Below are 12,354 nucleotides of genomic sequence, written 5' to 3'. Positions count from 1 at the left end.
TTCGTTTCTGCATCATGAGTCATTATATGTGTGAGACTTGATCCTAGCACACATTTGAGACGCGCCTGGGTTTTGCCCTTAAATCTGGGTGTGACAGAAGTGGTATCAGAGGAATGTTGACAGTAGGACATAACCTAGATAGAACGGGACAACCCTTACCTACTCACCTTTACTACTCTGATTCCTTCTAAACTTTCCTTAATCTTTTCTCATCTATTGCTGCTCTACTCTGATTATTCTCACCTTTTCGGTTCTAAAGACAAAAGTGGATTTCACTCTTTGAAATCATGTACAAAAAGTGACCCTTAGTAATAGGAGACCTAATCTTAGAAACAAAAAGCAAAACTATTTTTTTAATATCTATGCACTTGCATGTTTGTCCTTATGAACCTTGGTTGATTTGGTTCTTTGATTGAGTGTGATAAATGGTGGAGTAATGTCCACAATTGCACCTACATAGATAATTAGGCATAAAAATATTGGTGTAAAGGATAATTAATCAAACTTAGATTATCCCCCATTGAAAGATATAACTATCTTAATAGATCCATCTCATCTTCAAAGATTCTATCTTATCCTTATAAAGTTGTCTTGTCCTAATAAGCATATTTATCCCATCCTAGTATAAACAACTATGACTTAATTCAAATTAATTAGATCTTATCTAGTCTAAACTAGTCGCACCAATCTAATCTAATATGATCCTATTTAAAGTGAGCTACTCAAACAGGTTAGTTAATACTAGATAAATAGATTAGACTCTACTTCTATAAACATGTTTAACCTAAATTGATGCCTCAGACCAACTTAGCCATGCACCACTACCTGACCTACTTGTTAGGTCGTCTATCCATCTATCACGACCAAACAACAACGTAAACCCTGTTTGTCTTACCCACCCCATGTAACCCTGGCTGTCTTAACTCTGTGTCCATAACTCGGATGACAACACCAAGACCAAAGAAGGAAGACATTAACGTCGACTAGGAGAAAAATGAGATGAATCAAGATTCGCCATCTGGATTGTAGCCCTTCTTTACCATAATCTTTCTTACCACAACCAATCCTTGCTTTAAACCATGTCACACCCCACCAAGTGGGTGGCGGGAAACAAAGACACTCCGCCTTCCAAATTACCTGTTAATTAGTTAAAAGAGAAAACTTTCGATCCCAACCTAATTAGAAGATGAAAAGCTAAAGCTACAAAAAACCTTCTTTATACCTTTATTAGTAATCTCGAGGACAAGATTATTTTTAAGGGGGAAAGAATTTGTAACGCCCAAAATTTTATTTTCGAATTGTTAAAAAATTATTCTTCAAAAATATAAACAAAGGTGGTTCCTAAAGAATAGATGAGAATGATCCTTGTAGGAGCGTAGTTAATGATGTCTTATAAAAGTTCTCTAAAGGTAAATAAAAATATTATAAAAAACAGAATTTGCTACTAAAACAAATAAGTAATGATTATGGAGTTCTAAAAGTAAACTTTTAATTTGACTTCATATATAAAATAAACACCTTGTGTGTGTGTGCACTTCATATTAGGAATATTTCCTAGATAAATAAATAAACTAACCAAAAATAACTATAAATTTCATCCTAGGAGAGAGAAGAAGAACTAAGAGTAGATTTTCCCCATCTTTTCCCTAGTTCATCTTAATCTCGAGGTCGAGATTCCTTTTAAGGGGGTAGGATTTGTAATACCCAACATGTGTATAATAAGAGAAGAATTAATCTCCTTATGTGTATTGCCCACTATTCATGAGAAATATTAATAAACATATTTAAAGTGTCTAAATTAACTAATGAAGCAACTAATCTATGCACCATGCTGGAATTCTTTTATTTTTGCATTAAAACTCAAACTTATGATTAAAATAAACATAGCTTCTAATTCAAATTTGAACTCTGGGAATATAGGAGCAAGAGAGTGGAAAATAATAATAATAATAATAATAATAATAATAATAATAATAATAATAATAATAAATAACATTATGGAAAACACTGGTAGTATTATTCATATTGGAATTATGTTTGGAAATTTGGAGTTCAACACATGGATTTGAATTTAGTTTGAATATTTGAAATTGGAAATAGAAAAGAAAAGTGTGGTAAGGAAAAAGAAAAAGGAGAAACACTAGACTAGGCCCAAATCGAAATGGCCCACCAGACCCAGCACAACTGGCCCATCGGCGCCTAGCGCTGACAACCCGACCAAGCGTGGCATACCCACATGGCACGCACACCTGAACACCTCCTCGCCGCTGCTAGTGGGCTCGCCTGGTCGTTCGGTCATCGGGTGCATCACTGTCACTTGTGGCCCCCAGGTCAGCTACCCGTCGCGCGCGGACTGTGGTGACTCTCATCGACAAGCGGGCCCCGTAAACCAGTCCCTATGGATATCTCTCTCGCGCGCTTGTTTCACTGACGTCGGCACCCATTTGTCACCACGCTCCTCACAGGTCTAACAACCTGCGCGGCTCGCGCGGCGATCCTCCCGGCAGAGCTAGCCAATCTGTTTCCCCATCGCCTCGGCTATTATATGGCAGGAATAGTCGTGACCATATCCTTTCATTGCCCCCTCGCTCAACACTAGCCACGTAGTTGAAAGGGAAATAGGGTCAAACCTTTTCCTAAATGATTTTGGTGGTTAAATTGCCCAACACAAATAATTGGACTAACTAGTTTGCTCTAGATTATACATTCTACAGGTGCCAAAGGTTCAACACAAACAAATAAAAAGAACAAGTTAGGCTTCAAAAGAAAGGAGCAAAAAGGAAACCAAAGTTTTCCCTGGTCTGGCGCACCGGACAGTGTCCGGTGCACCAGGGACCGTACACTCTAAACTCCTCAGCTTCGGGTTTCCAGGCGCAGCTCCGCTATAATTCATCGGACTGTCCGGTGTACCACCGGACTGTCCGGTGCACCAGCGGAGCAACGACTACCAGCGCGCAACGGTCGACTCTGATGGATGAACAGTGCAGCACAGTGACGCGGCAGAAGTCAGAGCAGCAAGTCAGAGGGGCACTGGACTGTCAGGTGTGACACCGAACTATCCGGTGCCGCATGAGGACAAAGCCTCCAACGGTCGACCAGCTCCATGCCCTAACGACAGGGTGACGTGGCAGCGCACCGGACACTGTTCGGTGGCACACCGGACTGTCCGGCGCGCCCATCGCCAGCAGCCTTCTCCAACAGCTACAATTTGGTTGGTGGCTATAAATACCACCCCAACCGGCCACTTCAAGGTGTGGGAGCCCAAGCAACATTCCAAGTCATATAGTTGACATATCCAAGCCCTCCCAACCACCTCTATTCATTGATCCATCCTATACACAAGATTTAGACCACTACAACCCACACAAGTGTCACAAAGGAGAGAGCAAGCAAAAGAAAGCTTCTCGTGTGAGTTTAGCACTAGTGCCTTGTGAGATTCATTGAGAGAAAGTGTGTGCTACATCTTGTGTTCATTTGTGCGTGGAGTTTTGACTTCCATTGAACATTCTCCAAAGTTTTGGAGGCTTGTAAAGCTAGCAAGAGACACCTAAGTGTGTGGTGATCTTTGCGGGGTCTTAAGTGATCCTTTGAGAAGAAGAAGAGCTCGCCGGTCTTGGTGATCGGTGGAGAGAGGGAAAGGGTTGAAAGAGACCCGTCCTTAGTGGACTCTTCAACGGGGACTAGGCCTTCGAGGGTCGAACCTCGGTAAAACAAATCACCCGTGTCTCTTGTGTTTATTGCTTGTGATTTGTTTGTTCTCTCCCTTTCTAAGTTCTCTTGCACTACTCTTTGCTAATATTATTTTGTGTTGCTTTAAGTCAAATTCTCATTTAGAGAAGCAACTCCTTGCAAGAAAGAACTTGTGCTTATCCTCTTTGTATCTAAGCCCTCTTGCATTATTCTCCACTAACATTTCTAGTAGTATTGCCATTGATTAAATTCCGCACTCTTTGAAAACAATACTCATTGCAAGCAAAGGACTTAGTTTTATACTACGATAATTGTGAATCTTGTTCTAACCACTAATCAAGGGATCTAGTTTGGATTTAGAATTATAATTTTCAGGTTTCGCCTATCCACCCCCTCCCCCCCTCTAGGCGACTTTCAATTGGTATCAGAGGTAGGCACTTCATATTGAGTCTAACAACTCGAAGTGATGGCTCGAAGAAGATCCCAAAAGAACAAGAAGACCAAGGAGAACAAGGAGGTAACTCTTGAGATATTACTTTCCGATTGTTCTAATTATGATTCATGGTCTACTAGGGTGCTAAATGCTTTTAGAACCATAGATCCACGATTAGAACAAATCTTATACAAGAGTATTATACCTCCTAGTTATGATAAGAAAAATACTTCCAAAGAAGATCAAGGATGTATACGCTTAAACTATCTAGCTTTTGACATCCTAGTTAATTCTCTTAGCAAGGAAGATTATCATGCCTTCATAATGAATTATTATGAACATATTCCTGATGCGCATGATATTTAGACTAGAATTAAAACTAAATTTCATGAGTCCAAACATGATGGTTCATTTTGTGCTTCTACTTCCTTTGGTCCTTGTAAAACTAACCCTTTGAAGGAAGAAGAAAATGAACGATGGAGACCAAACAATGAATCCACCTCTCCAAAAGGTTTGTCTTCCAATTTCGATTCCCACATATGTTGTGTGGCTAATGAAAATGATAGTGGAAGCACAAATGAGGATGAGGAGGATGAAAGAAGCTTCATGCAACTCTACGCTCATCTAAGCCTAGAAGATAAGGCGGTCATGCTCAAACTTCTAAAAAGAGCGAGAGAGCAAAGCGAAGCTCGTCAAATGCTAGAAGATATTCTCTCCATAAAAATGCTAAGATTTGACGAGTTGACTAAAGAACATGAGGAGCTAAAGTGCTCTCATGTTGATTTGGTCCAAAGGTATGATACTATTTCAATTGAGCAAGATAACTCTTTACATTGTATCGCTCAATTAGTAAATAGGAATGCCTTGCTTAAGGACCAAGTAGAAAAGCTAAAAGTTGAAAAATCTAGCTTTTCAAGAGAGATATGATATTCTTATATGTTCTCATGAAAATCTTATGGATGATCATATCATGTTAAATATTTCTCATGAGGTTATGATAGAAAACTTAAAATCCCAACAACCTCACTCATGCACATGTATTCAAATTGAAACTATTTTACCATGTGCTAATGCTTGTTGTCCGTCGACAAGCAAACCCTCCTTTGAGCTAAAATTTCCAGGATCAAAAGATGACACATGTCAAGAGCTCAAAGAAGAAAATGAGAGGCTAAAGATGAGCTTGACACAACTAAAAGGGAAGTGCACTGCTCAACCTTCTCAAGATAACCGTGATCACATGGTGAAGAAGCTTGAGACGGGATCAACCGTGGCATGCACTAAATCCCTTAAAGAAAATTTCAAGGACTTGAGGATCGCCAAGAGAAAGGAACAAAAGAAGAAAATCAATACCTCTGCCAAAAGCCTCAACCATGCCTCCATACAAGGTAACATCCAAGGTAATAATCAAGTCACACCTCACACTAAAAGAAGTAAGAAGTGTAGTGAATGCTTTGAAAAGGGACACTCGATTAGGTCATGTCCCTATATTAAAAATGGCTTGATTATTAACAAGGATGATTGTGGCGGAACCACCCGAATTATTCCAGCTTAAGTGCCTAAGTCACGCCTCAGGGGTCGTAACACACTTAAATCGGAATAACCCGTCAGTCCCTTAGATCTAGTCTGATGGAGCCACTTAACCAGGATCAAATTCCACAATCTCACTCGAAGGTGAGTCACAAAAGAAATACAATAAAACATGAAACCTCAAATTAAGTGCTGAATTATTACATAGATCGGAGTTTTTGAGTAGCAAATAAGAGTTCACAAAATAAAATGTAGCGGATAATCGATGTCATCGGTATCGAGGAAATGGGCAAGGCCTGGCCCACTACACCTCGTGCTCCTCTCCTGCCGGAGCAACATCCCACTCGACCGTCCAACCCGGTGGCAGGGTGGTAGGCCAAGTCACACCATCAACCATTTCCTGAATGGTACCTGCAAAAATTATGCCACAAGCAAGGCTGAGTATACTAATACTCAGCTAGACTTACCCGGTGTGAGGAGTCTACTCCTCTACCTCTAGACTATGCAGATGTTTGGCTGAGGGGGGTTTGGTTTGCCAAAGGCACTAGCTGTTTCTAAAATCCATTTTTAGCTTTTCAAGTTCTAGCATCATTATCTTAGCTAGATTTGCTCCTTCTAAGCATTCATGGTGACAAGCATTTAGTTCAATCAACAAATTGTCTCATGTAACCTCATTTCACTTCTTACTCGATGCAGTACAAGGGGTCAAGCAGTCTCATTAGCTGCGAGAAGTAGACGATTCGAATCGAGTTTTAACCTTGCAAGGTAAACCTAAACACACGGCATGTTAGGGTACTCCGACCCCACACATGACAACCGTCCCCATCGATTCCCCGTTCGCGTCCAGGCCTCACCGCCTTAGCATACAATGCTCCACTGACCCCGGCTGCCGCCGTGCAGTGATCGCACTTGTACCCACCATAGCTAGCATGGGAGACCCAGTCTCTGGTCGCATGAGGGATAAAGTCCGCGCCCGGCTTCACTCAGGTACTAGGTTTACCGGTTACCATTTTTCCCGGCATGTGCTTAGTACATTCAAAAGCTTGACTCAGGTATCCACACATTAATCCTTAATTCCTTTTCCCATCTCATGGTCAAGGCATCCTCCCTGGATCCAAGTCCATAGACCAACATAGATCCCGTTATCAAGATGAATACAATCAATTCCTGACCTCGCACGAGTGCTAGAAAAATCACTCGACTTCTACCGAGATCCTGATTAGCAAGCAGCTACTCGATCTAGCATACTAGTATTCATCTCAAAAAGGAATCCTAAGTTCATGCAACTAGAGGTTTCAAGCAACTCCTACACTTAAGTGCACATTACAATCCTACAAGCATTAAGTGTAGTAAAGTAGCATATAATAATACGGTTATGCATATAAACCGGGGCTTGCCTTCAATTGTTGGGGCTACGGGGAGATCCTCAACAGTAGCCTCGGAAGTTTGCTCCTGGTCCTCTTCTTGGACAGATCCTTGCTCGGGGATGAGCACGTACTCTCCGTCGGCAAGATTGCAATCTAATGAATGCAATGCATAAGATATATGCATGATATGAGAGGTGCTTTTAGAAATTACAACTTTTGACGGTGTATGATCTTCTTGAGTTAGACAAGGTTAACTTCACTTATGTAAGACCCTTGGGTGGTATACTTGGTAAATTGGGTCAAACTTTAGCTAAGGTAAGTGGTAGGTTTATTTTTGGGGTTCCACTGAATTCTTTTTAAGCCTTTGTGAGAATTGATAAGTACTCAAGTTGGACTTATTGGGGTGAGGTTTATTTCTTCTTTCTTTTTCTTTTATTCTCTTTAATGTTTTGGAGTGGGTTTGAACTACAAGTTGCTTTAATAAAATTCCAAAAATTCTGCGAAAATTATAGTGGCTTGGTAGTGGTGTATAATTGTTTGCCTCAAAATTTGGGGGTCAGAAAGTGAATAGTTTTCTCTGGACAAAATTACCAAATTTTAGGGCAGAAGGGGTGCTTTGAACTACAACTATTATTTATCAGTAGGTAATTCTCTAAAACTTATTTTTTTGGCTTTTAGGTGCTATAACAAGACTTGGCACAAATTTTTAGCTATTAATATCTATTAGTTATTTTACTAGGGTTTTCCCAAGTTTCTAGCCAAAGAGGTGCTTTCTACTACCACTATATTTGAAAAATATCAAACAACAGAGTTCTGATTTTTCTTAGCTTTTATTTTGCGCAAGAGCAATCATTCTGAAGTTTGGCATCTTTTTGCTTAAGGGAAGGGGTGGTATGCATCAAGTGCATTAAATGGCTTTTCTTATAAACTTTGGGCAATAGGTATTATTTTACATCTTTTTAATGGGTTTGCATTTTTCTCTGGTGGCTTATCTCATTATGGACTTAGCAAATTTTTGGTTGCCCATTATTGCATCATTAGGGGTTATTCATGATTTATTTGAAATATGCCTCATTATCATCTTATATTTATTTTCCTTACTTAAAATGTTGGGCTGAGGTGTTCATCATTTTTGCAGTGGGGTTCTGGTGGTTATAAGTCCACTGAATTTTTATTATCAATTTTGGGTCTAGCTCTGTAATTCTAATAATTGATTTCCAGTTCAAATAATGCTAAATAAAACATTTTATTTTAAAACTGACCTGGACTAAAGGTCTCTTTATTTTTCCTAGGTTCTTTGTTACTTAAGCAAACTAGGAAAAATAATTCCATTTACTTTTCATTAATTTTTAATGCCTTTCTGATTTTTCCTAAGTTTTGGGCAAAATAGCTTTAAATGGATATCTACACTATATTCTTCAATACTGGGGTTCCTACTATTTTTAAACAGTGTCTACAAGAGGTTTGAATACCTACAAATTTTCTTAGGTTTAGCATAGAAGAAAAACTAATTTTCCTTAATTAAACAAGGTTTGGTCAGTTTCTATTTTAAATTTTAAACTCTAAAAATTAGAACAGAAAGCATAGGGTTTATTATTTTTAAATAATAGTTCATAATATTTAGGATCTAGCAAAATTAATTTGACAAATTTTGATTAAGAAATCATCAAGTTATGGGTTTTCTAAGTTCTCTGGTTATTTAAAAATAATAACAGAATTGATTAAATGGAAAACTACTTTGCACTGGGGTCCCTGGCGGGTGTTTTAAGTTTTTCCTCACGGATCGGTCCCTGGGCTACTATTCAAATGAGTCACTGACATTGCAGAAAACCCCTCGGGTTCTTCTAATCCTAACCCGAGGTCCTTCTCCTAACTTAAACAGTAACCGCGGCGGAAGAAAGGGCGGAGGGGCTTACCGGCGGCGAGATTGCTCCGGTGAGGTGGTCGAGGACGTAGGGGAGGTCTCGGGGATCACAGCGATGTGCGGGTCGCCGTCGGGGATGGTCGGAGTCGACCAGTCCACGTGCACATGCGGAGATGCTCGTCGGCGGCGAGGAGTCCGGCCTGCTCACGGCGCGATAGTTCAATTGAACGGGTCAGAGAGCTTCACCAAGGAACAAGGAAGGTGTGTGCGCGAGGAATTGAAGAATGGCTCACCGGAGAGCTTGGTCCACGCGCGCAGGCGGGCGACCGAAGTCCGGTGAAGTCGATCTCGGGCTTTCGGTGAAGTCCTGCCGGGTCCGAGGGCTTGGAAAGCTTCACGGGCCACTGGCGGGGCTAGCCGAAACACTGGCTCGACTTGGGGTTGGCTGGAGTGGGCTGGCCACGGTGGCTGAAGCTCTGGCGGCAGTGGCGGGCGGAAAAGAGCTCGCCGGAGCTAAGGAGGGGTGGCTGGCCGGTGATGGTGAGCGTGGGGTGAAGTGAGGCGCGCCCGGGGAGGCTTTATAGGCGCGGGCGAGCATGGCCGAGGGCAAGGGCGCGCGGCGGACTTGACCGAACGCCGGGGCGAGCGCGCGCGCGGGTTGGGCGAGCGCCGGCGAGCCGACCAGGGTCGAACATGTGTGCCCGTCCGTTCTGCCCAAGTTCTGGCGCGTGTGGTCGCCCATCCGAGCCTGCTCTAGCCTTGGTCAGTGCACAAAACCTCTTCTCCTCCCTACAAGCTACCGATCTTGTGTGGGGGTCATAGGATTTTGCCTACTGGTTGCAGAGATACGAAGCCCGGAAATCCGGTCTGTCTCCCTGCTCAAACCCGAGGCAAATCCAGGGTTTTGTCGTGTCTAGGGCTCGCGTCCCAATGCCATCTTCTAGCACACGACAGAGGGGTTAGTTAGGCACATTTTTGTTAATGGGGCCATTAGGATTTGAGTTAGGGATCAAGGTGAACACGCTTGATCTTTGGCTCAAGGTCTGAAATTCAGAATTCTGAAATTCAGAATTCCCCATTGAGTCCCCACATGAGAAGCTTGATTTGGGGTTTTATTTGAGTTATTTTGGCCAAGCTTCCTCAACCTTTCTTGTTTCTTAATGAATATACTTCAATGTTTATAATTGACTCAAGCCATGATTTTAAATTTTTCATACCCTTTTCCCCATTTTCTTGAATTTTGCTCATAGGGCTCACTTAGGGTTTTTATTAGGGTTGCAACATTATTACCTTTTTGAAAGACCCAATTGTTTTGATCATGATACTTTTAAGTGTAGGCTTGGTGGATTTTTCATTCTTAAGTCAATTTGATGCTCATGCTTAATTTGGTTCACATAAAATGATGGTTCTTGGTTTGGCACTTTGAGAGAAAAAACCTAGGTGACACTGGGGTGTCACAGCCTTCCCCCCTTAAAGGAATCTCGTCCCGAGATTCGGGCCAGAGTCCTCCTAGGGTGAAGCGAAGGGTGAGACTTATAGAAAATGGGTGGTTATTGTTATTATTAGAGCAAAACTGCTCTTCGAATGTCATTCTCTTTGCAACTTCAGAAGGATGTCCTTTTTAAGTTTTAATTCATGATTACTTCATTCTGAATTAAGATCATATTGTTGAAAATTAGATTCGAAGGGCAGGAGGAGGGGTTGGGTGTGATTACGTACCTGCTTCCTTAGGTAGGCAATCGGGGAAGTTGGATCTCAAGAATTCCTCGGTTTCCCAAGTAGCTTCTTCCTCTGAGTGATTACTCCACTGGACCTTGTACATCTTGATCGATTTAGCCCGAGTTGATCTTTCTTTGCAATCCAGAATCTTGGAGGGGTACTCTTGGTACGATAGATCTGGCTCTATCTCCAATTCTGGCTCTGCTATGATCTCGGTCGGCAATCGAACACACTTCTTCAGCTGAGATACATGGAATACACTGTGAATGGCAGACATCTTTGAAGGTAACTTCAGCTTATATGCCACGGGTCCACATGCTTCTATGATCTCATAAGGTCCAATGTAACGAGGGGCTAGCTTGCCTTTGATCCCAAACCTCTGCACTCCCTTGGTGGGTGATACCTTGAGGTATACAAAACTTCCCACCTCGAACTGGAGAGGTTTCCTTCTTCTATCATGGTAACTCTTCTGCCTGGCCTGAGCAGCTTCTAGATTCTTCCTGATTATTTTGACCTTCCTTTCGGCTTCAGTCACTAAGTCAGGTCCAAAAACTCCTCTTTCTCCAGGTTGAGACCAATTGAGTGGTGTCCTACACCTTCTTCCATAGAGAGCTTCAAAAGGTGCCATCCTTAGGCTGGATTGATAACTGTTGTTATAAGTAAACTCTGCCAAGGAGAGGTGCTTATCCCAATTCTTGCCACAATCGATTGCACAAGCTCTCAGCATATCCTCCAGAATTTGGTTTACCCTTTCCGTCTGACCATCAGTCTGTGGGTGGTAAGCTGAACTCCTGATTAGCTTGGTTCCCAAAGACTCTTGCAATTGTTCCCAAAATCTGGCAACAAATTGGGCTCCTCGGTCAGAAACAATGGTCCGAGGTAATCCGTGCAAACACACGATCCGGTCAATATACAATTCTGCATACTTTTGAGCCTTATTAGTGGTGTGCACAGGAAGAAAATGTGCCACTTTCGTCAGTCGGTCCACAATAACCCAAATCGAATCATGATGACGAGAGGTGTTGGGCAGACCCACAATGAAATCCATGCTGATGTCATCCCATTTCCACGAAGGTATAGATAGGGGTTGCAAAGCTCCAGCTGATTTCAAGTGGCTTGCCTTTATCCTCTGACAGGTGTCACATCCTGATACATACTAGGCTATCTCCCTCTTCATTCTGTCCACCAATACAAAGGCTTCAGATCATGGTACATTTTGGTGCTTCCCGGATGCATAGAGAATTTGGAGAGATGAGCCTCATCCAAGATTTTCCTCTTGAGGTCCTGGTTTTTAGGAATCACCAATCTGCTTTTGAACCATAACACACCCTTTTCATCTTGGCAGAAACAACTATACTTCTCAACCTTCTGATGGAGATTCTTCTTGATAATCTGCACTCCCTTGTCACTGAGCTGGGCCATGATGATGTGGTCTTGCAAAGCTGGCTCAACAGAAATGTGAGACAAAGAACCAGAAGGAATCACTTCAATTTGCATCTTGCTCAACTCATCACACAAGGTGTTAATGCGGGAATCCATCAGAATACAATTCCATTGCAACTTCCGACTTAAGGCATCTGCTACCACATTAGCTTTTCCTGGGTGATAATGTACCTCCAGGTCATAATCCTTGATCAGCTCTAGCCATCTTCTCTGCCTCATGTTGAGATCGGCCTGAGTAAAAATGTACTTAAGGCTCTTATGATCAGTGAAGATGTTGCAGTGGGTTCCCATTAAATAGTGCCTCCACATTT

This window comes from Zea mays, chromosome 9, assembly GCF_902167145.1.
Source record: "Zea mays cultivar B73 chromosome 9, Zm-B73-REFERENCE-NAM-5.0, whole genome shotgun sequence".
Lineage (NCBI taxonomy): Eukaryota > Viridiplantae > Streptophyta > Magnoliopsida > Poales > Poaceae > Zea > Zea mays.
Note: the sequence above shows the minus strand (reverse complement) of the source record.